General features: G+C 40.7%; 1 protein-coding gene across 14 annotated transcripts in view; it reads right to left on the bottom strand.

The window, feature by feature from the left end:
* The window catches only part of GULP1 (GULP PTB domain containing engulfment adaptor 1), a 294,296-nt gene that overhangs the window by 225,176 nt on the left and 41,307 nt on the right, over window positions 1-27,813 (bottom strand). For 2 of the 14 annotated variants that reach the window (XM_084642808.1, XM_084642811.1), the window contains one exon: window positions 15,781-15,856. The exons of the other annotated variants lie outside the window; for them this stretch is intronic. The gene's annotated coding sequence lies outside the window, so the exon portion shown is untranslated. The remainder of the gene's footprint in view (window positions 1-15,780; window positions 15,857-27,813) is intronic. 14 annotated transcript variants of the gene reach the window in all.

The raw sequence follows: 27,813 nt of genomic DNA, 5'->3' as shown, positions 1-27,813 counted from the left end.
ATAAAGTGTTTTTAAAGCCTGTAGAAAAGAGATTCAGGACATCCAACTTATCCCCTATTTTGACTTTCTAGGAGAAATCAGAATGAAGGCTTTGGGAAGTAGGGAATTTATTGAGATAGGCCTCCTGCTACCATGCTGTAAATACATTAAGCAACTGGTTTTCAGAAGTTACAGGAATCTTCCAAATAATGGCATGAACTTTTTGAACATCTACATATCAAAATCATGTACCAGAACACAGTAAATCTAATAACATTGAACAGTTGATCTATGTTTTTATTGGTTTCTTTATGTTGCTCCGCATATATGTATATAAATTAAATGAAATTGAATACCAACTATTGAGTAAAAAATCACAACTAGACTAGTTGAAGGTAAAGCAAATCCTTAATCCATTATTGCTAGGAAACTGCATACCCTATGCTGCTTTATTTGTTAGACAATAAAGCATACATGCCTGTTAAGAAAATGTACCACAACATAGCACAGTCAGTGAAATTTGGACCATCAAATTACCAGATAACATAATTGAGAGAAAATGGTTAGTGAAAGAGGAAATCGTGTATTATATCCCCTTTGCTATACTGAATTAATTTTCTCTCTAAAAATCAAAGAGAAATTGTAATAATTGTATTAAATTGTATTGTATTAAATTTGGACCAAGTACAAATCAGATGCAGCAGGAGCAAGTCCCACATGTTTCTCCAAATCCTGACTTCCTGTGCTTCTCGATCTGTCCCTCCAGCCACCTCTACCGCTATCATGTGAGAGAGAAGAGGATTGAACCTGTGACTTCTTCCCAAAGGTTGGAGTTGCAGCAGTGACCTGGCTTTGCCAAAGCACCTGGCCTTCCATCGGGGTTAGAGGGAAGCATTTTGTCTCATCATCCATGTAGTTCTGTCATATAGGGCTTTGTGGAGGTAGTGGGAACAGGATTTGGTGCTGATTTTTCTACTCTAAACATTACTGCATTTACAAGAGCACTCAGGTGAAGAAAATGACAAAAGTGAGTTATGTGAGCAGCATGTTTCAGATCTGGAGTGTATATACTAGAACCAGTCCACAACATCTGGCCCAGGATGAACTGATAAAACATTTGAATGGTGAAAGCACCACAGTAAATCAGAAAAGCTAATACAAGTATTTCATGAATCATGCAAAAATTTTCCTAAACAGTTCTAAAAACTTTAGAGTAACACCAGGGATGAACTTGGTCCGCTGTGATTACAATAAATGTTGAAAGTCAAATAATATAAATGGTATATAAGTCACTGTCTTCACACAGCAATGAAAACCATGCTGGTGGGGATTCCTCATACGCAGGGGAAGCAAAAAGTTTGTTCATTCTTTTTATGCACCTACCTATTCAAATTACTTGTGGTTAGAAAAAAGTTGGAATACTGGACTTAAATTAACGATGGTGATGTATCAAGGATTATGTTGGCCTTAATGTTGACAGCTCTCATGAAAAATTAGCAGGAAAAAGCTTAAAAAATAATTAAAAAATTATGAAGTTGCTTGGGCAGAAATAGAACTGCCTTTTTGGAAGAATCTGATTCTTACTGACACCATGCCTTGCAAAATGAGGATTCTGCTGCTACACTAAGAGCTTCTACAGCTCATTTAGACTGTAAGCAGAAGAAAATAACATCTGACAAGTGAGGTACCTGTGCTACTGAAACAGCAAATTGAATTGGGAAATTTTTGAAAAAAGGTTTATGCTTGCATAATTTTAAATTAATATATGATATGATAGATCTGTAAGTAGTTTTTTCTGCTGCAAGACCCTTTTGGTGAAGTAAAATACTCCATGATGTGAGAACATGAAGAAAGTGAGGTTTTGCAAAGACACTTAAATTTTCAGGCTATTTCTGAAGATAACGTTAAACATGACAGCTATGGGGTTTGGGTCCCCTCCCTGCCAAAAAAAATACTGTAAAAATAAATGTTTTCCAGTGAATACTCAGAATTAAATTAAAATATTGTGTTTATGATTCACTATGGGCAGGAGTCAAAATGGAAGAGGGTTAGCACAGATATATGGCTTACACCCACCTTCCACAAATAGCCATCTTGTCCTCTAGAAGAGCAGAACTTTCAGCATTTAATCATAATATAACTGACGTAGTGATGTCTGCCCAAGTTCGTATACAGCCTGAAAAAAATAGCTGCGGTGCTCCTGTTCATCTCAATATGTTGGGAGTTTCGGTGCCAATGATCACAACTATTTAACCATGTTAACAAATTTAAATGAGCTGTTAACTATTTCATGGCTGATTGAAGCATGTAAAAGTAGAGGGACAATCACAGTATAATGAGCCTCACAGACTACTGGGAGGGCAATAGGCTGATCTACCAGGCAGGGAAGGTGAAGTCCAAATAGCACACCCCTCAATAGCACACCCTCAGTTCTCTTCTCACAGCTATCTGTATTAACAAAAGTGTAAAACCAAACATAACCCCCCTGTGATGCAGTATGAGTGAAATATGACCATGTATATCACTGATGTTGCCACTGTTAGACAAATTGCAACAAGACTTGTAAAAAAGATATCATATAAGGTGTCAACGGAAAAGTCATGATTTGCTAAATAACAGTATCCTGTTTAAATCCATGTATCATCACTGTATCTGACGTTATGAATACTGCCTATATAGCTGTAGTTGAAATGTGTTTGTTCCTGAAGTAACACCCACAATGTAGTTTACATCCAGTCTAGCCAGCACATTGGGAATGGACTATTTAAGCTTCACTGCCCATTAAAGACACTTAGGCCTGGTCTACCCTACAGAGTTAGGTCGATGTAAGGCAGCTTACATTGACCTAATTATGTCAGTGTATACACTACAGCCTTGCTCCCGGGACCCAGTGTAAGCTGTCCTGCTACACCAACATAATAACTCCACCTCCATGAGAGGTGTAGGGCTGATGTCAGTGTAGTTAGGGCAATGTTGTGTCTGTGCAGACACTGCGGGTACTTACACGAGCTGTTGACTGTCATTCTAGTCAATTTCACGGCTCCAGCACAAAGAAAACCACTCACAGCTCAGGCTGTTACTCCGGGGCAGGTGGGGGCCCAACCTGTGCCCCGGGCTCCTGGCTCCTCGCTCACACTCTGGCTGTCCCCTGGGCTCCTGGCTCCTCACTCTTACTCTGGCTGCCCCAAGGTCCTAGCTCCCCACTCCCAGGCAAACTGTTGCCCAAGCTTCCCGCTCCCAAGTGGGCTGAACTGAGGATCCCTGCTCCCTGCTGGGAGCCTGGCTGCATGAGGTTCCCTGCTCGGAGCCCGGCAGACACTCAGGATCTAGGGATAGAGCTCTCCATTGGGAGCCCGGAGTGGCTCTAAGCCCTCCTCCCCACCACCCTTCTTAAGTCAGTGGAAGCACTCCTGGTGATGACAGGCACCACTGACAGAAGGAGGGCAGTCTGGACATGAACCACCATAGTAATTACTGAGGTGGCTGTAAGTCAACCTAACATAGGTAGACTTAAGTTTGTAGTGTAGACATGCCCTTAGCGCTTACAATGGCCCATAGAAGAAACTCATTCCACCAAGACATCTCTTCCTGCGGACGCCTAAGCCTCCAAGCGGCCATTGGCTACCCCTTGTGAATCATCAAGCCTTGTAAGGACGTGTGATATGCTCATGTGACCCTAGACTGCATCTTGTGCAAGTAACTTTCCACAAACTGGGCTGTGAGTTTTGTTGGAAACAGACAATTTCCAGGCACATGGCAAAGGTTATAAAAGATTCATGGTATGGCTCCATTTCGCCTCTTTCCTGCCCTGATTCTTTGGACTGTGGATTTACAACTAAAAGGAGCACATTGAACTATGGACTAATGACCTTCCAATCTTTTGAAAGTTACCAGAGAGATTTTACAAACCACCAGTCTATCCCATCCCTGCTACAAACCTGATGTAAGGACTTTGCAATTATTGTATGTATATGATCTATTAACCATTTTCACTCTTTTCTTCTTTTCTTAATAAACCTTTAGATTTTAGTTACTAAAGGATTGGCAACAGCGTGATTACTGGATAAAATCTGAGTTATATATTGCCCTGGCTAAGTGGCTGATCTCTTGGGAATAAAAGGACCCTATACTTGATTAAATTGGTTTTCAGTAGCCACTCATCATAGAGTTCAGTGTCTGGGTGGTAAGACAAAGGCTGGAATACCGAAGGAGACTGCGTTTTTTATTTCTTGTTAACCAGTGTGGTGAAATAGAAATTTACTTTTGTTACTAGCTTGGTATAATGATAGAATAACCACCAGTTTGGGATGAGTCTGCCCTACTTCCCAGCAGTTGTGCTGAATCTGATATTCTCTGTTGTGACCCACTGAGGCCCACTGACACCCCCAAGCAGTCTCACTGTTCTTAGGATCTGGACTAGCCCACATCTCTAGGACGTCTGCCTTTACAAGCCTTTCTTCCAGGGCTTTCACAGCCCACTTCATCTGAGGCTTCCACATAGCTGGCTCCTGCTCCCAGAAAGTGTCTCCATCTCAGGTCTTTTGCACGACAAGTACAGAGAGCCCACTCTCTGACCCTTCTCTCATTCTGGGTCTCCCTGTCTGCTCTTCTGCCTAAGTGTCAGGAAGCCTTATACACAACTTCCTGCAGGGTACATGACTAGAAGCAAGAGTGGGACCTGCTAGAGTTCCCAGTCTTAAAAGGGCTCAAAGACTGTAACCAGTGCACTGGATGTGAATGCACCCCCAAAATCCTGTGCCCAGTTACAGATCTTTGGCCAGGTGGAGGTGCAGGACTATAGAGCTGGTGGCCATGTACCTCCGCAGTTTGCCCAAGCAAAACTCTATGATGGTGGCTTATGCAGAACGTGCATGCTTAGGGGCATACAGTCCCCCTGCATATCTGTTTTATGGTTCCTCAATGTCTGAGCAGCAGGACTACTACAGTTTGACTGTAATCAAGATCAGCTCTGCAGCCCGGCTACAGCATTATAGGCGTATTTGTGACCAGTATCCATCTGCTGGAGTCAAAGAAGACTTCAATACTCTTCAGAGATGTTGGGAGGAAAAAGAAATACACGAAAAGACATTCTTTTAAAAAAAAGTGTACAAAGGCAAAAAGAAGGGCAGTTTGTAAAAATGTAACTTGAGGAAACATAGTTGTAAACACAGAAAGGTCAGTTTACGCTTAGTTTACTCTTCATCATGTTTAATTCAATGAAGACTAATTTTAAAATACTGCCTGCAAGCACTCAGAATACTGAATATTTTATTCCTGAAACCCTTGTTTTACTTCATTAGTTGCAGGCACCTGTGAGTCCGCAAAAATGTAAAAAACTAAACATCATAAATTCACTGATTGTTATGAATATTTATTGATTACCACATTCTGAAAAATCAAAGCTGTGATAATTTACTGCACCATATGAGTTTGTATGCTTTATACAAAAATAACTCTCTCTACCCAATAACATCATTTCACTGAAGCTTGAAACCACATAATTCAATGCTATGCTATTCTAATTAAGACCTCAATGGGTTTGTTTCTTTTATTTTTCTTACTGCACTTCACACTTGGAAGTTAATTCAACACACATGTGCGTGTCTTCATTTAGGACCTGGTCCTGCATTTCTTATACAATCAGTTGATGTTCTAGATGTATAGTGAACGTAGACGCATGTCCTTCATTTCTCAGACCCAATTCTTCGCCCGCTGACGTCAACTGACCCCTCAGAGCCCACCTGGAAGGTGCTTAATGTCAACACCCTTGGCATTCAGTAGGAGTTGAGGAGAGTGCTCAGCACCCCACATGATCCAGTCATTATACATGCAGAAATCGCATTTATATCTATTTAAGCTTCTTACATGGTCCTCATTAAATATGTTGGGTGCTCAGAAACTATGATAATCCTCACACCACCACCACTGAGAGATAGGAAAGTGGGGACCCATTTTACACATGAACAAAAGTACACAGAGAGACTAAGGGCTTTGCTACACATCAAGATACTGCGGGGTAAGCCAAGATGTGACTCTACAGCATGCCAGCTCACTGTACAGTAACATCTCACGTGGACACTGCCACAGCACAGGGATACAGAGCACAAAGTTCCAGAGTGAGGCTTGATATACTCCATGCAGAATATTACCAAGCAGAAAGCTGTAGATTCATACCCTGGCTTGCCATGCAGTAACTTCCCATTTTGACAGGCCATAAGGGAGGCTTGCCAGTGGTCACACAGGAAGTCTGTGGTAGAATGGGGAACTGAACCTGGGTCTCCTGTGTTCCAGGCTAGTGCCCTACCAACTGGTAACACATTATAACCTTCTTGCATTACAGTTTCCATTTAAGGGGTCACATGTTTATTATTGAAATTCTATAGGATTTGTGCTCCTCAGTCACTTAAGTGCTTTTGAAAAAAAAAACCCTCATTTTAAATATTTAGGGTTTTGAAATGTAAAACTGTTTCTCACACACACAAAATGTACACAGTGATAAATGTATATTTCAGCATTTTAAATTTTCAAACAATATATTTACTAGCACTTTGTAAATTAGTGTTATACTCATGATTACTATGCCAATAATTTTCTATTATATTACTCAATTTATTGTATTCTGTTGAACAGCAAAAACACAAATATTTTGTGTCTGAAAGCTATCATATTATTTGGCTAATCAATTAAGCAACATTTTAATTATTGGAAGGAAAGTGCCAATTAAAGAATATGACCTGATAAAGTTGGGCAATGAAGTGTGTGTTCTGTAACCAAAAAGTATCAATATAGATACTGGACTGTCAGAAGGGAAAGTGCGTGTGTGTGTCTGTGGGTTTTTTTTTTTTTTTTACTGGGGTCTGATTCTGTAGACACTTCCTACCAAGTGTAGGGATTAAAATCATAGATGAACATAATTCGTTGGGAAATAGTCAACATGGCTTTTGTAAAAGGAAATCATGCCTCACCAATCTACTAGAATTCTTTGAGGGGGTCAACAAGCATGCAGACAAAGGAGATCCAGTGGATATAGTGTATTTAGATTTTCAGAAAGCCTTTGACAAGGTCCCTCACCAAAGGCTCTTAAGCAAAGTAAGCAGTCATGGGATAAGAGGGAAGGTTCTCTCATGGATTGGTAACTAGTTAAAAGATAGGAAACAAAGGGTAGGAATAAATGGTCAGTTTTCAGAATGGAGAGAGGTAAATAGTGGTGTCCCCTAGGGATCTGTACTGGGCCCAGTCCAATTTAACATACTCATAAATGGTCTGGAAAAAGGGGTAAATGGTGAGGTGGCAAAATTTGAAGATGATACAAAACTACTCAAGATAGTTAAGTCCCAGGCGCACTGTGAAGAGCTACAAAAGGGTCTCACAAAACTGGGCGACTGGGCAACAAAATGGCAGATGAAATTTAATGCTGATAAATGCAAAGTAATGCACATTGGAAAACATAATCCTAATTATACATATACAATGATGGGGTCTAAATTAGCTGTTACCACTCAAGAAAGAGATTTTGGAGACATTGTGGATAGTTCTCTGAAATCATCCACTCAGTGTGCAGCGGCAGTCAAAAAAGCGAACAGAATGTTGGGAATGATCAAGAAAGGGATAGATAATAAGACAAAATATCATATTTGCTCTATATGTGGTACGCTGACACCTTGAATACTGCGTGCAGATGTGGTCGCCCCATCTCAAAAAAGATACATTGGAATTGGAAAAGGTTCAGAAAAGGACAACAAAAATGATTAGGGGTATAGAACAGCTTCTGTATAAGGAGAGATTCATAAGACTGGGACTTTTCAGCTTGGAAAAGAGGCGACTAAGGGAGGATATGATAGAGGTCTATAAAATCATGAGTGGTATAGAGAAAGTAAATAAGGAAGTGTTATTTACTCCTTCTCATAATACAAGAACAAGGGGCCACCAAATGAAATTAATAGGTAGCAGGTTTAAAACAAACACAAGAAAGTGTTTTTTTCATGTAATGCACTGTCAACCTCTGGAACTCCTTGCCTGAGGGTGCTGTGAAGGCCAATACTATAACTGGGTTCAAATGGGAGCTAGATAGATTCATGGAAGATAGGTCCATCAGTGGCTATTAGCCAGAATGGGCAGGAATGGTGTCCCTAGCCTCTGTTTGCCAGAAGCTGGGACTGGGTGACAGGACATGGATCACTTGATGATAACCTGTCTGTTCATTCCCTTTGGGGCACCTGCCATTGGCCACTGTCAGAGGACAGGATACTGGGCTTGATGGACCTTTGGTCTGACCCAGTATGGCCATTCTTATGTTCTAAGAATCAGCATGGTGGAAGGAAGTATTAAACTAAGAGCATGTCTACATTAACAACTTTTGAACCTGTATCAGAGAAAAAAATCCCTAATATAAATGAACACTAAAATTAGCCTGGAGAACAGCCACTGGAACCAACGTATTCATCTTATTATGTATAGAATACCTATGTGAGAGGACTGTCAACATATACTACATCAGGGATCATCAACCTTTGGCACGCAGCCTGCCAGAGTAAGCCCCCTGGTGGGCCGGGCCGGTTTGGTTACCTGCCGCATCTGCAGTTTTGGCCGATCGCAGCTCCCACTGGCTGCGGTTCGCCGATCCAGGCCAATGGGGGCTGCGGGAAGCGGCGTGGACCGAGGGATGTGCTGGCCACCACTTCCCGCAGTCTTCATTGGCCTGGAGCAGCGAACCGCGGCCAGTGGGAGCTGCGATAGGCTGAACCTGCGGACGCGGCAGATAAACAAACCAGCGGCCTGCCAGGGGGCTTACCCTGTTGGGCCACGTGCCAAAGGTTGCCAATCCCTGCACTACAGTAAACAGAGGATTAATCCTAGCATGCCTCTTGCTAAAAGTTTCTAAAATCTTTGATTCTCTGCTTATAGAACTTAGTTACATAATCTTCAAAGCACCAGTCTCATACTTTAGGTCAAGAGGACCAGAGGATGACTTTTGTATAACCTAGTAGTAATCAGATACAGAAACTGAGCCCAATTCTATCATCAGATATATGTGCATAATTCAAACTGAATTTGCAATATAGTCTCAGGACCTGAGTCTCCACCTACTTATTCTGGTTTTACACTGTTATGACCCGAGTGACTTCTGTAAAGTTATTCTTCATGCACACTGAGCGTCAGAAGACACTTCGGGCCTTAAGGTGTGTAGTGAATATATATATTTTCTCCCATGCTTGGGGAAGTGTAATGGAAGTTAGCTTGTTAGGGGCTTATTATCCACTGCCTTGCTCTTGGTATAGTCATTCACACTGAATGCAAAGTGGATATACAGTGCTAACCTTTGATTTAGTAACATTTTACACCTTGTAAGGATCTGTACATTTTGCACAGAAATACATGACTACACAAGCTGCAAGATAATTAGACTTCTAGATGCCTATTAATAATGTACTATATAGGTTTTTTGAACTAACATCATGTGACTGTAATAGAGTAAAGGTTCCAGTTCTGCAAAGGTCAAATAACTGGAAGATGTGAAAACTTTATTTTTTATTTTTAAGCAGCACAAAGAAAAGAGACAGAACTCTGACTGACAACACACAAAGAGATAAAGAAAGAAAAAAAGCCCTGCACGATAAGCACCTTCTACAGTCTGGGTAGTCAACAAGTAATAAATAAAAACAACGTTGAATAAACCTACTGTGCCTTTCATTCAGCAAATGACACAAAGTGTCCAGATTCATTTTCAATGCCACTCTCACCTGAAACACCATGTTTCTGAATTCACCACCAGATCAGCTCCCTCTTCTGAACAGATGCCTCTGGATGAATATTTTGAAGAAAAAACAATGGGACACAGCTGTCCAGCAGTGCAAATTGGATCTTTAATGAGGATATGATGAAATAAATCAAAGAAGAAGCTGTCTGAACTTTAAGCCTCATTGATAAACTACTCTAAAAATAAGGAGGTAAGTTTAGGATCCAGTCATTTACCATATCTTACCACAGAGCCAGAAGACTACCCAGAAGTCACCTACTACAGGACAGGCCCAACAAAGAAATAACAGAACGCCACTAGCCATCACCTTCAGCCCCCAACTAAAACCTCTCCAACGCATCATCAAGGATCTACAACCTATCCTGAAGGACGACCCATCACTCTCACAGATCTTGGGAGCCGGGCAAGCCCTTGCTTACAAACAGCCCCCCAACCTGAAGCAAATACTCACCAGCAAACACACACCACACAACAGAACCACTAACCCAGGAACCTGTCCTTGCAACAAAGCCCGTTGCCAACTGTGTCCACATATCTATTCAGGGGACACCATCATAGGGCCTAATCACATCAGCCACACCATCAGAGGCTCGTTCACCTGCGCATCTACCAATGTGACATATGCCATCATGTGCCAGCAACACCCCTCTGCCATGTACATTAGTCAAACTGGACAGTCTCTACGTAAAAGAATAAATGGACACAAATCAGATGTCAAGAATTATAAACATTCAAAAACTAGTCGGAGAACACTTCAAACTCTTTGGTCACTTGATTTCTGACCTAAAAGTTGCAATTCTTCAACAAAAAAACTTCAAAAACAGACTCCAACGAGAGACTGCTGAATTGGAATTAATTTGCAAACTGGATACAATTAACTTAGGCTTGAATAAAGACTTGGAGTGGATGGGTCATTACACAAAGTAAAACTAGTTCCCCTTGTTTATTCCCCTCCCCCACCCCCACTGTTCCTTAGACATTCTTGTCAACTGCTGGAAATGGCCCACCTTGATTATCACTACAAAAGGTTCTCCCCACTCCCCCGCTCTCCTGCTGGTAATCGCTCACCTTGAGTGAAAAGGAGTACTTGTGGCACCTTAGAGACTAACCAATTTATTTGAGCATAAGCTTTCGTGAGCTACAGCTCACTTCATCGGATGCATACTGACCTTAAATGATCACTCGAGTTACAGTGTATATGGTAACACCCATTGTTTCATGTTCTCTTTGTATATAAATCTCCCCACTGTAGTTTCCACTGAATGCATCCGATGAAGTGAGCTGTAGCTCACGAAAGCTTATGCTCAAATAAATTAGTTAGTCTCTAAGGTGCCACAAGTACTCCTTTTCTTTTTGGGAAAAGAAGTGTAGATTACAAATTTGCATGTTGCTAAGTGGATAGTCCTCCTTTTCTTTTTACCACAAGGAGGCATACTTAAGGCTTATTAAGGATCCATTAGGAGGATGCTTGCTTAATCTGTTTTTATTTAATTAATTTTTATAAGAAGGAACACACATAAATTGAACAGGCCCAACAGCATATAGACTATATCATTCTGCTATAATTTTTGTTCCAATCCCTATAGCAATAGTTAATTCTTTTTGTGGTAGATAAAATTAAGAACCTCTCTCTTACTGCTTGCCACCTACATCTATGGAACAGTCTTACTGCACTATATATCATTCTCGTAAATTATTTTGGTGTTGGCCTGCCAGATCTTAGTGGGTTTCTTTGAAGAATAGTAAGTAGGTTCTTTCTGTCCATTTTAATGAAGTGTCAATGCTCTTCACAGAAAAGTTACTGGAATTCTATATTGTAATAGCTTATTCAACTGTAATAAAAGAATTAATCTGTATGCCACCTAACTGCCACATGGACAAAATAGAAAAAGATAGTAAAAATAAATGTTTTTACCCTATATAGTTTAGTTCCAGTGCTATGGCAGTTTATTCTGTTTGGGAATCACAATATATTTCTAAATTAGTAAAATTACTGGCTGAGCTTTGCCCAGGCTAGGAAAAAAATAATCTATTGTATTACAGTCCAGGACAAACAAAACACCAGTCCAGACAAGTGAAATTTAACCACTTGCTGCCTATCAGATATCAGCTGCCATGCATTTGTTCATTAGCTGACCAACACATCTCCCTGCATCTTACCATGTAAAATGGCCTTCCAGCTCAGTTTCCTTTAAGTGCCACCAACTGCAGAAGAAAGAGATGATTTGCTTGACCAGTCTGCTACATTCCTCCGGCACAGTTTAGCCAGTTACACTCTACACTGCACCCCAGGAAGAATCCACATGGCTAATTATGTATCTTGCTCTTTCTGAAGTGCAGAATGAAATGCAATTGCCATTTGGTGTCATTCACAAGGAAACTGAGATGGGAAAACAGCTTTCATTTATCAGCCTCCAGTCAGTCAATGCACTCAGGGTCTGTAAGTACAGGTCATATCAGACCAGCAGCTTGTACAATAGGGCAGGAGGGATAAAACATGCTGAGCATAGAACAGAACAATTAAAAACTTAAAGATCCAGGCTGTCCTTTGAGAAGTTACCCTAAAAATCACCCAGTTTGTCATTAATGTCAAATATTGCAGAGCGCTTGCAAGGGCTAGTACAAGCTGCTGGTGTGATTCAGTGCACCAAATAGAGTGCACAAAATCTAATAGAAGTGCCTTGCATTTCCTTTAAGATCTCCCCACACCAGTGTGTTTATATTCATGAATCCTGAGTAAAGGGTTCCTTTTCAAATTGAAATATCAGATTTTTTCGCTTACAGCAGCATGAACTGAATCACAGAGGAAATGTATTTGCAGCCAGGAAAACATGCAAATATCCAGTAGGAAGCACAAGCAAACATGTTACTACCACATAGATGACAGGTTTCAGAGTAGCAGCCGTGTTAGTCTGTATCCGCAAAAAGAACAGGAGTCCTTGGGGCACCTTAGAGACTAACAAATTTATTAGAGCATAAGCTTTCGTGAGCTACAGCTCACTTCATTGGATGCATAGCATGGATCATATAGTAAGAAGATATAGATATATACAGACAAGTTGGAAGTTACCATACAAACTGTGAGAGGCTAATTAGTTAAGATGAGCTATTATCAGCAGATGGCCCATTTAGACAGTTGACAAGAAAGGGTGAGGATACTTAACTTAGGGAAATAGATTCAATATGTGTAATGACCCAGCCACTCCCAGTCTCTATTCAAACCCAAATTAATGGTATCTAGTTTGCATATTAATTCAAGCTCAGCAGTTTCTCTTTGGAGTCTTTTCTTGAAGCTTTTCTGTTGCAAAATTGCCACCCTTAAATCTTTTACTGAGTGGCCAGAGAGGTTGAAGTGTTCTCCTAACAGTTTTTGAATGTTATGATTCCTGATGTCAGGTTTGTGTCCATTTATTCTTTTGCGTATAACAAAAACACTAACCCAGGAACCTATCCTTGCAACAAAGCCCGATGCCAACTCTGTCCACATATTTATTCAAGTGACACCATCATAGGACCTAATCACATTAGCCATGCCATCAGGGGCTCGTTCACCTGCACATCTACCAATGTGATATTTGCCATCATGTGCCAGGAATGCCCCTCTGCCATGTACGTTGGTCAAACTGGACAGTCTCTACGCAAAAGAATAAATGGACACAAATCTGACATCAGGAATCATAACATTCAAAAACTGTTAGGAGAACACTTCAACCTCTCTGGCCACTCAGTAAAAGATTTAAGGGTGGCAAGACTCCAATGAGAAACTGTTGAGCTTGAATTAATATGCAAACTAGATACCATTAACTTGGATTTGAATAGAGACTGGGAGTGGCTGGGTCATTACACATATTGAATCTATTTCCCTAAATTAAGTATCCTCACACTTTCTTGTCAACTGTCTCAATGGGCCATCTGCTGATAATTGCTCATCTTAACTAATTAGCCTCTCACAGTTTGTATGGCAACTTCCAACTTATCTGTACGTGTGTGTGTGTGTATATATACATATACATATACATACACACACCTTCTTACTGTATGTTCCATTCTATGCATTCGATGAAGCGGGCTGTACCCATAAAAGCTTATGCTCTAAAAAATGTGTTAGTCTCCAAGGTGCCAGAAGTACTCCTGTTCTTTTTACAACATAGATGTTTGCTTAGACCCTGACCAAGACCTTTTGTCACACAATACACCATGTAAATCTCCAGCTAGTATCAGATCACTGAAATTAGACAATAAACTTCACAATTCTTTCGACAGACATACATCCCATCTTTCTCTTTTTAATTAAGGCCTAAAACAAGAAAGCCTCAGGAACACCACTCCATCAATCAATCTTGGTCCAGCAAGTGCAAGAGCATAGAATCATAGAATATCAGGGTTGGAAGGGACCTCAGGAGGTCATCTAGTCCAACCCCCTGCTCAAAGCAGGACCAATCCCCAATTTTTGCCCCAGATCCCTAAATGGCCCCCTCAAGGATTGAACTCACAACCCTGGGTTTAGCAGGCCAATGCTCAAACCACTGAGCTATCCCTCCTTCCCCTCTACTTAACCCATGGAAGTAGACAATGTAAGCATCTTAAAGTAATTCCAACAAATGCATATACAAGCACTTCTGTAACCAAGCAGTCCACCTCCCCCTTTACCCTCCTGACACTGCTTTCATATATATACTCTATGTTCTGGAACTGAAAAGAGTGCAATAGGTTTCTAATGGGAAACATATACAGCTGGCCTTAGTTCTGTTCACGCTGAACTGAGACTTCCAACTTATTACAGTTTGTTCTGTATATTCTGCTATTTCAATATCTATTCTCTAATGATTTCAACATATTGGTCAGTATGTAAAATTATCTAGTTTTACTTTGAAAACTCCATCCTAAAACTTCAAGTCTGAGAAGCAGAATACCATTCATATGGTTCAAAATGTTCAAGGGACCTTTATGACCCAAACATTGCTGTACTAAAATGTATATTTTGGCCGTAGAACACAACATTTCCTATGCCATATTGATATATATTCAAGTTGGAAGAGTTCATTAGCTGATATGTATGAAAACACTAGGTTCATGTATATGGTGTTGTTCCAATTAACCCATGGAAGTAGACAACGTAAGCATCTTAAAGTAATTCCAACAAATGTAATTAACAGAGATAGGACTAACTCTGACTGATCCAATGAACGCTTTTCCTGTGATATGTGCACCTGGCTCTAGAGCAGTGAGTGAGATTTGATTTCCTTTTTCACTCCAAACATAGCCCCATCTTTTTTCTCTCCCTACTGGAATGCACTGCTCCCCCTTAGAAAAAAAGGTGAAGGTATCTCTCTCTAACAACATTTTAGGGAAGGGAAACTGCTGCTTGAATTTATTAAATATTTAAGACTAGTTCTGTCTGTCTCTTCCAGTCAGATGTGACTAGGCTGAACAGTGATTGAGGATTGTGTGCAATCTCCTAGAGAAAACAAGCAACTGGATTGTTTCATTATCCCCACAGGGAGAGTCAGGGTGCTGGGAAAGAAAGCTTTAAGTGAGTGCCACTTACTATGTTTTAGCTCATATCACACTGTAGACAATCACTTTTTACTTGCATACCGTATTCCTAGGAAATGTGGTACACTAGTGCAAGAACACACACACAACATAAAGATGGGAGTTAAACTAGCTTCAAGTATAGTAAAGACTAAAACAAAGTCACTGGAAGAGTGGTCTCTATAATTAAATGACCTAACATTAATTCTCAAATTAATTGAGAAAAAATCCTTAATTTTAGTAAGTAGGCAGAAGGTCACAGTTTCCTATATATAAGGAAGACTGACTGAGTGACTGTCTTTCCCTGTGACAAGTGAAAGATGCCAATTATATTTGATTCTCTGTCACTGACAAGCAATGAGGCTGAAATCTCTCATTAGGGGCCTGATCCAAAGCCCCTTGAAGTCAATAGAAAAACTCAGTGATCTTAATGGTCATTAGATTAAGCCTCAAAAAATAAGTGAAATCTTTATTGGCATTTTTCTATGTGGTGTCATTTACAAACATACCCAAGTCAGTGCCAAGTCCTCTGAGGTAAGGCCAGAATGGGAGTGGAGAGTACTCAGCTCCTCAGAGGACCATGCCCTAAAATGGTAACAAATCAACATATCAGAATGACCTTCCACAGTAAGCTTGAAGCAATCATATCAACTCAACAGTACAGCTTACACAAAACTTCCATTAAGCTAAGACAAATCTAACATTTCATGATATGTTCTCAGAAAATCTGGCTGCTTTTCATTTCCCCTCTCCCAAACACTTAAATATTACCTTTGAAACTTTTCACATTCCAAGCAGCAGTGGTTATATAACCTGACGCTCCTCTCTATTTGATATTCCTTGACAGTATGGAGAGGTCACAGCTATTCAGAACGAGTATTCTGCTAACTATTCCATACATTACTAAAACAGGAGGCTCAATTCGAAAAAGGTAATCAGGTTCTCAGGACACTAACCATATGTGTCAGGACTGAAGACCCTGCCTATTGTGCTACCTTGACAAAAAGAGAGTCAAAGCTGTACAGAGGCAAAACAACTAATGACACAAGAAAAGTACATCTCAGCATTTTATTTATTCAGGGCTTTTGGTACAGACATGAGCAAGGTGTGGTATGTAAACTAAAATGCCTCAGGACCAAATCTCAATTCCATCCCTGTTTCTTTATTGTTCCTGGAGATGGGGTTGAAGGGACTGTAATTTACTGCTGTCCATGTCCATTAATACCGATCTCAACTCAGCTATTTTGTCCAGTGACTGGGCAAGACCCCACGCATTTGTTGCCCACCTGCTCCAGGGAACAGTTAGGGCACTAAATGTTGCCCTATCTCCTATAAGATAGAAATCTCACATTGGTACCTTCTTTGTGTTTTGTCAAATCTGTAGTGAAAATGTTCTTAAAATGAACAACATGTACTGGGTCATCATCTGAGGCTGCTATAATAGGATATATAGGGCAAAATGCAGGTAAAACAGAGCAGGGGACAATACAATTCTGCCGCAAGGAGTTCAGTCAGAAATTTAATTAACGCTTATTTTTTTTAATGAGTGTCATCAGCATGGAAGCGTGTCCTCTGGAATGGTGGCTGAAGCATGAAGGGGCATATGAATGTTTATCATATCAGGCACGTAAATACCTTGCAATGCCGGCTACAAAAGTGCCATGCAAATGCCTGTTCTTACTTTCTGGTGACGTTGTAAATAAGAGAAGGGCAGCATTATCTCCCTTAAATGTAAACAACTTGTAGGCTCTGAAGTTTCACATTGTTTTGTTTTTGAGTGCAGTCACGTAACAAAAAAAAAATCAACATTTTTAAGTTGCACTTTCACAACAAAGAGATTGCACTACAGTACTTGTATGAGGTAAATTGAAAAATACTATTTCTTTTATTTATCGTTTTTACAGTGCAGATATTGTTAAGCAACAATAATATACATTTCGATTTCAATTATAACACAGAATACAATATATATGAAAATGTAGAAAAACATCCAAAATATTTAATAAATTTCAATTGGTATTCTATTATTAACTGCAATTAATCGAAGCCCTAGTTTATATTATATTTCTCATGCTACCATCACAATACTTTAAACTACTATTTCAAGGCAGATGAAACCTATATAATAACTATAGACCAAAGGCAGTTAATCTGTATCCAAGACCATTGTATTAAATAAAGATCTCCTGACTAATGTCAACTTTGTTTATTATTCATAACCCCTCCATGTCACTTTCCTTCTTGGTTATTTTTTATCTCACTTTCACATCCTGCTCATTTTATTTGTTGCTTTACTTTTGTTTCTTTGCTCCTCCTTGTCAGGTTAGATCATGGAATGTGCAGATGTGGCTGTCAGTACTTAAGACAGATAAAGCAATATGACTGTTTATTCAAAATGACATTGTCACTACTGCTTTAAGAGATTAACAAAAGACCAGATACTTCAGTATTTCTGCTGCTTCTGAAAAAGCGCGTTAGTGAAAAAAGATTGATAGCTGTGCTTCTGAATACTGGTGTGCTGTAGAGTAACTGGCTTCTAATGGAACAGTCTGTAAATGTTTGTTCTGCCCCCACCCCTTACTTTATAATATGGGTAACTCATAAGCAACTATGGTGTTGGAAGCCTATATCATAAATATAAAGGGAAGGGTAAACCCCTTTGAAATCCCTCCTGGCCAGGGGAAAGCTCCTCTCACCTGTAAAGGGTTAAGAAGCTAAAGGTAACCTCGCTGGCACCTGACCAAAATGACCAATGAGGAGACAAGATACTTTCAAAAGCTGGGAGGAGGGAGAGAAACAAAAGGTCTGTGTGTCTGTCTATATGCTGGTTTCTGCCGGGGATAGACCAGGAATGGAGTCTTAGAACTTTTAGTAAGTAATCTAGCTAGGTATGTGTTAGATTATGATTTCTTTAAATGGCTGAGAAAAGAATTGTGCTGAATAGAATAACTATTTCTGTCTGTGTATCTTTTTTGTAACTTAAGGTTTTGCCTAGAGGGGTTCTCTATGTTTTTGAATCTAATTACCCTGTAAGATATCTACCATCCTGATTTTACAGGGGGGATTTCTTTATTTCTATTTACTTCTGTTTTTATTAAAAGTCTTCTTGTAAGAAAACTGAATGCTTTTTCATTGTTCTCAGATCCAAGGGTTTGGGTCTGTGGTCACCTATGCAAATTGGTGAGGCTTTTTATCCAACATTTCCCAGGAAAGGGCGGGTGCAAGTGTTGGGAGGATTGTTCATTGTTCTTAAGATCCAAGGGTCTGGGTCTGTAGTCACCTAGGCAAAAGCCTTGGTGAGGCTTTTTACCAAACCTTGTCCAGGAAGTGGGGTGCAAGGTTTTGGGAAGTATTTTGGGGGGAAGGACGCGTCCAAACAGCTCTTCCCCAGTAACCAGCATTAGTTTGGTGGTGGTAGCGGCCAATCCAAGGACAAAGGGTGGAATATTTTGTACCTTGGGGAAGTTTTGACCTAAGCTGGTAAAGATAAGCTTAGGAGGTTTTTCATGCAGGTCCCCACATCCGTACCCTAGAGTTCAGAGTGGGGGAGGAACCTTGACAGCCTATGACAGAAAGGGCAGCCTAGTGGAGTTTGAAGTCAAAATGGGTCTCCATTTGGTTACAAGGATGTGATTGCGCTGAGATGATTGCTGATTAGACCTTAGACCATTTATAAAAAAAAAAACAGAGCCTCTATCCAGAGCTCTAGAAGCCTTTGGAGTGTTGAAGACAGACATAGAAATAAACAAACAATGGGGCAGATTCTTACTACTGAAGGGAGATATAGAGGGTAACAACACTTATACTCACCCATTGGCTGGCTAACCAGACCTTGTATCCAGGCTCATAGCTGTTGGCAAGTATATTACTATGGGTAAAAATCCAAGTAATTATGAATTTGCATAGATTTGCATAAATTGAAGTAGATCTTGTCTAGACTGGGAATTTCCCCAATTGTAGCCATTGGTGAGGCTACACCAGGCAATCTCTGTTGGGGTAGACTGCACTGGTGCAAATAACAGCCTTTTCTGTCTACACTAAAGGTTGAACCAGTGCAGCTTTGCTGTGTTCTCTCAAAAGGCGAGGGAATGGAGGACATGGCCAGTTTAGAGACATTTTCCAAGTAGACTAACAGGTGTTCCATGTACACCCATAGGCAGGTCAGAGAAACTGCTGTTTGGGGAAAACCTGATTTCTAAAGTTAGCTACAGCACTTGACCCAAGGTTTAAGAATCTGAAGTGCATTCCAAAATCTGAGAGGGATGAGGTATGGAGAATGCTTTCAGATATCTTAAAAGAGCAACACTGCGATGCAGAAACTACAGAACCCGAACCACCAAAAAAGAGAATCAACCTTCTGCTGGTGGCATCTGACTCAGATAATGATAATGAAAATGAACATGCATTAGTCGCTCTGCTTTGGATTGTTATCGAGCAGAACCCGTCATCAGCATGGACACATGTCCCCTGGAATGGCTGTTGAAGCATGAAGGGACATATGAATCTTTAGCACATCTGGCACGTAAATATCTTGCGACGCCGGCTACGACAGTGCCATGTAAATGCCTGTTCTCACTTTCAGGTGACATTATAAACAAGAAGCGGGCAGCATTATCTCCTGCAAATGTAAATAAACTTGTTTGTCTCAGCTATTGGCTGTACAAGAGTTAGAACTAAGTGGACTTGTAAGCTCTAAAGTTTTACGTTGTTTTATTTTTGAATGCAGTTATTTTTTGTACATGATTCTACATTTATAAGTTCAACTTTCATGATAAAGAGATTGCACTACCATATTTGTATGAGGTAAATTGAAAAGTATTTTTTACAGTGCAAATACTTGTAATCAAAAATAAATATAAAGTGAGCACTGTACACCTTTGTGTTCTGTGTTCTAATTGAAATCAATATACTTGAAAATGTAGAAAATATCCAAAATATTTAAATAAAATGGTTTTCTATTATTGTTTAACAGTGTGATTAATCGCACAATTTATTTTTTTAATTGCACAATTAATCATGATTAATTTTTTTTATCGCTTGACAGCCCTAATATAAACCCTATGTTATTCTTCACTACAGTATCACTACTGGAATGGAATAATGTATCAATTTTATTCCTTAAAATGTGTGGCAGTGTTTTGGTTATGTAAAAATAGTAGGAAGTATTTTTGCAGTCAGGCACATCTTATCAAAAGATAACTAGCACAAAAATAAAATAAGAAACTTTTGAAAAGCTCAACATAGCTGTGACAGAATCTAACAAACATTAAATGGTTCTGCAGTATATAGCTAATGACAATTGGAGTTGTCACTGAACAAAACACTGAATAAAAGTGAATATTAATGGTTGTTAATACTGCAGCCATTCATTTGGTGTATCAGAAAAGCCTTTACTATACATGGCAGATGTACAGTATTGATCCTGAATAAATCAAAGTCCCACAAATAGCTTAGTAAGTAATATTATGAATATAAATTTGCACACACACAAAAAATCTAATCAGAGCTCTATTCCTTGCTGGACACAACAATTAGCACTGTGCTGGGCAATTACCCAATTAAGAATCATGCAGTTATTTTACAGGCAAAAAAATTCCATAGCGAGTTTCTTGTATATGGTCTGTAAATAACTGCTGGGATTAGTGAAACAATCGCAGGATCAAACACTAGTAATTTAAACAGCTGATATTCTTACTTCAAAATGTGTCAAGTACTGCCAAACATATCGCATCACTCAGCAAAATGTCAGCCATTGACAGTGATAATGCAACATGCAATCTGAATCAGTCTGAGAAACTGGAAGAAAAAAAAAAGAATTTAGTGGGGTATCCTGGCCATAAAAAAAAAAGAAAGAGTAAAATAGAGTTTACATAGAGAAAGGGTGGTAAACTACATAATAAACTCAATCCTGGAGAGGTGGGATAATGGATTAGAGTTCACGTTGTACTCTCTGTCAGTACCTGGCCCTAGCTGGGGAAGCTAATGATCCAACCAGCAGACCAAATTTGATGATGAATCCTGGTCATGTGCCACGTGTGGCACGTTGCACATACACTAAGAAGAACTCAATCCTGCAAGGCATTAAGCACTCTAACTCCAATGCAGTGAATTACTTTAAGCACACACTTAATTTTAAGCATCCAAACAGTCCCCATTGACTTCAATACTGACTACAAACATATTTAACATTAAAAACGCATGCTTAAGTGGATCAGGGCCAAAGCACTCTGCAATTTCAGAACTGAACTCAGTAAGAGCTCAGTAAAATAGGAAGCTTTGGAGCATGGAGATCATCATTTGCTATCTATCACATTTGTCTCACTGGTTTGACATCTTCCTTCAGGATGCATATGGCAATAAGCATCAGAGACCATAAATTTAGATGTAGCTTTTTATTATTAGTCACTAATAAGACCCCCATTAATTCAGTCAAGATTTAGGCATTCAACCTTGCATGAATTACTGAGACATGGCTGGATGACAGCTTTACCCAACCAAATATCTGAGCCAGTGACATATGGCTGAGTTTTTGTATTGGATCTCCAGAGCAGAATGTATCTTGTGCCAAAGATGAAAGAATCATCTTATGTGTGTGGATCCTAGGATAGAGTACATGGGTAATTTTAGTGAGTTACCTATTCTCCTTGTCAGGAATTTGCTGGAATTCCTGCCAGACCCTAATGGGATTTTGCCTGGTCTCCGACTGGAATTTCAGAGCCTTCTTGTTTGGGCAATTTTAGCATATTTATATATAGGCATTTCTACCACACACACAGTAGCAACTGATCAATGTATAAACGCACAAATAAGTCATCTATCTCTTCCTTCTCCTCTTTTTAAGGTGCTTTCTTACCATTACTGGGTGCTAATGTTGGGTCTTTCTACACCTATTTTTTAACAAAGCTGTATGGGGAAGTTCTAAGGTGCTCTGCTGGACACATCTAAGTGTGGTGAGACGAGGTTTTATCTAATCTCCTGTAGAGTTTTATAAATCACAGAATACTCTGATTCCAAATATTATGAGTTGAAGCCTGGGCTTCATTAGCAGAAGCATCTCCATTCAGCATGGGGCTAAGTGGAATGCATAAGATCTCTTCAAAGCCCTGACTGGGCTAGGGCTAAGTTAAGGATTTTGAAATCAATCCAAAATTCAATTGGTATCTAATATAAAAGTGCAGAGTGGGTTTTGTTCACAGTGCTGCTAAAGAGGCATGTTTACCATTCAGAGAGCAATGCCTTCCACCCCAAAGGTGGCCGAATTTCAGTGGTGAATGTATGATTCCTATATATCCCTGTGTCAGAAAGTTTATTTAGCACTTTAGGATGTTTACTAATAAAATCAGTTGAGACACCTGCCCCTCACATGTTTATCTCCCCAGTGGCTGTTGCAAATAAGACACACATATCCCCTGTGCATATTTTACTTTCTATCATCCACACACGTCATTATTACTGTTTGTATTGTGGTAGTACCTACGAGCCCCAGGAACAGACCCCTGGAAACAACCATGCTAGATGCTGTACACAGAACAAAAGGATTTTCCATGAGGACCAAGAGCTTATAAACCTGTGAAAATCCCACCCAACCCGATGAGAAAGATATCTTTCTTCTGGCCTCCTTACTCCCTACATGCATTCCCCTGAATCTGCAAAAGTTGGACTTTCATCTCATTCACCTTCCTGAAAACCATCATCTAGGACTCAACAACTGCAAGTTGCGTGTGCTGTGCAGGTGCAAATTTAGCAGCATTTTGGTAAGTCACATTTGGCTTCCAGGATGAAGAGCACTGTAAGCACCATACTTATTCTTCCGTTATAATTAATATATAGGCAGACACTTACTGTTACAAGTGCCAAAGCTCAGTGGGGATCATTCCAAGAAGCATCTGCCTCATCTACTGGCACTGACTTTGAGACAATCTGCACTCTGCATCTGTGCCTGGAACAAAGATCACACAGTAGCCACTGCACTAGCAGAGCCCAACTACAGAGTGAATGTATGGCTCACCTCCCAAGCTATTATCCCTCATTTATTACTACTAACAATGGAGCCAATGTTCCAAGAGAAATACGATACAGCAAGTCCATGTGTGCACCATATTTTGAACATTATGTAATCCTGCTGGTACATAGTTTTCTTATGACTGTCTGAACATTTGGGCTGACCTTGTGGCCAGCAGTTGCACTTTGCTCTGACCCAGGAAAGAGCCAATATTGGGGAAAGGGAGCCACAGGAATCTATTTAGAGAAGAGGAAATAAGGACATTATTTAAAAAGTCATCTCAGGTGGCAAAATTATAGCTGTAACTCTTTTAAGCATGTAGTGAAAACACACAATTCATACAGAACTGCAGTATTCTAACTGAAAATGTCCTCTGTTCATCAACTCAGACAGCATTTTCAGGGCAGCAAGGGAGATTGCTCTTCAGTTAGCAAGGCTCTGACTACTGAGAATGATTGACATTCTCAATGGTTAACATGGAGACATCTCATCCAGAAGATGCAACTGTGGATATAGCTTGTGACAGACACCAATAAGGATGAGTGGTGTGCAAAGGAACCCCATGAGCACAACTATATGAAAGGACACGATAGCAGCACTTAAAAGATGTGACCTTTGCTGACTTGAAGCTGACCGTCTTAAAAGGTAGGTATGACATTAGCTAAATGAATGGTAAACTACTAACATTTCTATGATGCAAAAAGCCACTATTTTAACAAACTGCCTCTCTGTTTGATTTTATTATTTATACAAATTCAATTATAAGAGGACAAGCCTCCCCGCAGTTATTAAGAGCCCATTTCTGCCACACTTCCTCATACTGATTGCAATGGGAATTCTGACAGAGTTCATTGCTAATTAATAAGAGTCAGGGTGAAGAATGGGTCCCTACAGTGCTGACCCAACACCCACTAAAGTTCACGGAGAGACTCCCAATGACTTCAATGGGCCTTGGATGGGGCCCTTGCTATGTAAATCACACAATATACAATGTACCATATCTCTGACATTTCTTCCTTCAGAATAAAAATCCCATTTGCATCTTTTGCAAGAATAAACAGTGATATTAGCTACTGTATTTTTGGCTAAATTTAGAATGGATAGATGCTCCACCCACATGGGCTTGATCCAAAGCCCATTCATGTAAATGGCAGCTTCTCACTTACTTCAACAGGCTTTGGATCAGGCCCTAATCATTCTTCATATCCTCGGTTTTACAACTTAAAGGCTGCCATCCATCCCAGAAGCATCTGTACAATGGGAATGGGTGAAGTGAATGCTCTTTTGCTGAGCATTTTAAGATTTTGGCAAGACAATATATCAGAGTCATTATGACTTTTATTTCTAACCTTGCTAGAATTTAAACAATTATAAGCTTGAATTTGTTTAATGTAGAGAATTAACAATTTACATCACAGCTGACAATGATTTCTCTGTGTTAAATTATTACAGTAATAAAGGCATAGTTAATGTAGTGCTTTAGGCTACATTTACACTGGACACCACTGGACAGCAGCAAATAGGGTATGTGTGGCTACACGCCACAGTGAAAAGCAGGGTGGTGTGGAGCTACATGGGTCAGTGAAAAACTAGTGGAGGAAGGCAGAGGGGAAAGGCTTGACAGTGGGGAGCTGCTGGGGCCTCTCCCCAGCCAGAGCCTTTCCCTGCTGCTGGAGTCTTTCACTGCAGCAGGGAAAGATTCTGGCAGCTCCCCACTGCAGGAGTTTTTCTCTGCTTCCTCTCCACTGCTGAAGTCCTTCCCTCACTGCTGGAGCTTTTCCCTGTGGCAGGAAAAGGCTCCAGCAGCAGGGAGGCAGCTGGACACCACATTGCTAACAACAGTGCACACCGGGGAAGCACTGCTTGGGCGAGTAGAGAGCTCTGTAGGCATATACCCAGACACAGACCCCACCAACTTCCCCCTCACTTACATCTTTTAAGCCAGCCGCAGCTCCCTATTCCTTTGTTTTTCAGCAGCTTTTGAAAAGCTTTCTTTCATAAAAAAAGTAATTTGAAACACATGCTGGTCATTTGCAGAGAGTTGGTTGGTCACTTGATTGGCAGGTCTTGTTTCAAGCTGCTAAACTGCACTAACAGACAGAATATAGTCCTCATATTATTTTTCCACTTGAGCAACTGCTAACTGTGTCATGAATGGTACAGTAGTTGGTCCACAGGACAATCCCTCTAAGTCATTCACACTATGGCCCTACCAGCCCTGTAATGTTGCCAGACATTTCCCATTACAAGATAGCGTTTTCAGTTGCTTATAATTTTACCAAACTATAACTGAACTTTTGGACTGAAATTTTACATGCCAAGAGTCTGCCACAGGTTGAATATTTTTCTCCTGTAAGTTCAATTAAAATGGTTCAGCTGTTTCCAAGAATGAGGGTAGGAACCGTTGTTTTGCCCATGTTAAAGTCTGGCAACGTTTTGTTTGAACAGCACTGCAGCCCCCATGCTTTGGAGCAGGGATTTGAAATTTGGAATGGACATGGCCTTTGTGTCACAGATGTACCTTTTGCATGATAATTTTACCAAATTTGGCCAAATTATAAAAACCAGAAATCAGTTTGTACCTACTCAATAGACCTCAGCATTAGCAGCTAAAGTCTCTGAAGATTCCTGTCATAAATATAAAGGGAAGGGTAAACCCCTTTGAAATCCCTCCTGGCCAGGGGAAAGCTCCTCTCACCTGTAAAGGGTTAAGAAGCTAAAGGTAACCTCGCTGGCACCTGACCAAAATGACCAATGAGGAGACAAGATACTTTCAAAAGCTGGGAGGAGGGAGAGAAACAAAGGGTCTGGGTCTGTCTATATGCTGGTCTTTACCGGGGATAGACCAGGAATGGAGTCTTAGAACTTTTAGTAAGTAATCTAGCTAGGTATGTGTTAGATTATGATTTCTTTAAATGGCTGTGAAAAGAATTGTGCTGAATAGAATAACTATTTCTGTCTGTGTATCTTTTTTGTAACTTAAGGTTTTGCCTAGAGGGGTTCTCTATGTTTTTGAATCTAATTACCCTGTAAGATATCTACCATCCTGATTTTACAGGGGGGATTTCTTTATTTCTATTTACTTCTATTTTTTATTAAAAGTCTTCTTGTAAAAAACTGAATGCTTTTTCATTGTTCTCAGATCCAAGGGTTTGGCTGTGGTCACCTATGCAAATTGGTGAGGCTTTTTATCCAACATTTCCCAGGAAAGGGGGGGTGCAAGTGTTGGGAGGATTGTTCATTGTTCTTAAGATCCAAGGGTCTGGGTCTGTAGTCACCTAGGCAAAAGCCTTGGTGAGGCTTTTTACCAAACCTTGTCCAGGAAGTGGGGTGCAAGGTTTTGGGAAGTATTTTGGGGGGAAGGACGCGTCCAAACAGCTCTTCCCCAGTAACCAGTATTAGTTTGGTGGTGGTAGCGGCCAGTCCAAGGACAACGGGTGGAATATTTTGTACCTTGGGGAAGTTTTGACCTAAGCTGGTAAAGATAAGCTTAGGAGGTTTTTCATGCAGGTCCCCACATCTGTACCCTAGAGTTCAGAGTGGGGGAGGAACCTTGACAATTCCATCTTCAGTGAGCATACTTGAGGCTCTCACAGCTCCCAGTGCTGACCAGACTCTGCACACGCCATCCCCACAGAGCAGCTGAGCATGCTCCTTCCAGCCCAGACATACAAAAGCAAAAAGCCAGACCTTCCCTGTAATAGTTGCTCCGGGCCAGGTTGTGGCAGGACATAGGAACAGAAAGCACGGAGCTTGTCTCTCCTGTGCTCTTAGTGAACCTGCCCTCTGGCCGTGGAGACAGAAATTGCCCGATTCCAATGCAGAGGGGACAAAAGCCAGACTGGGGTAAGGAAAAGGGCTAGATTGCAACTGGGAGCTGGTGGGACTGGGACTAAAGGGAGGGTGGTGAGAGAAACTGTGTCTAGCAGTGTTAGGAGAATGGGACTGGGAGCCAGGGGGACCAGGACCGAGATACCAGAGGTTGGGAAAGGAGAATAAGACTGATTACTGGGGAGGAAAGGAGGGGGAGAATGAGAGCCAGTTGCCTCGGGGACGGGAATACCACTGAAATCAGAGGAAGAGCTGGGCGTAGGGATGGAGACTGGGACTAGTTGGGCATGGAAACTGGGACTAGGAACAAGTGGGGGGAGGGAATGGAAATCAGCATGAAAAGGGATGAGAGACAAATCTGACAAGCAGCTGAGGTACTGGGGGAGACTGAGAGGAGAAGCCTGGAAAGGGAGACTAAGAAAGGGAGTCAGTGAATGGGAGGGAGAGACATATCAGATGGAGGAGCTAGGAGAAAGGAACTTGCAGTGGCTGGGAAAAGTGACTGGGATTGGGTATGGGTAGTAGACTGGGACTCTGAAAGCAAGCCCCAAGGGGGGAGACTATGACTAGCAGGTATGGAATTGGACTGGGATGAGAAGGCTGAAGAGCCAGGACTAGGGCAAGGAGCCAGAGTTAGTGAAGAGGTAGGACTGGGACAGGGACAAGTTGGCAGGAATGGGACAGCAGAGTCTGTGCCAACTAGAGCACA

Source organism: Lepidochelys olivacea (assembly GCF_965140295.1).
Source record: "Lepidochelys olivacea isolate rLepOli2 genome assembly, chromosome: 11".
NCBI classification, from domain to species: Eukaryota; Metazoa; Chordata; order Testudines; family Cheloniidae; genus Lepidochelys; species Lepidochelys olivacea.
This window is presented reverse-complemented; position numbering and strand designations above follow the sequence as displayed.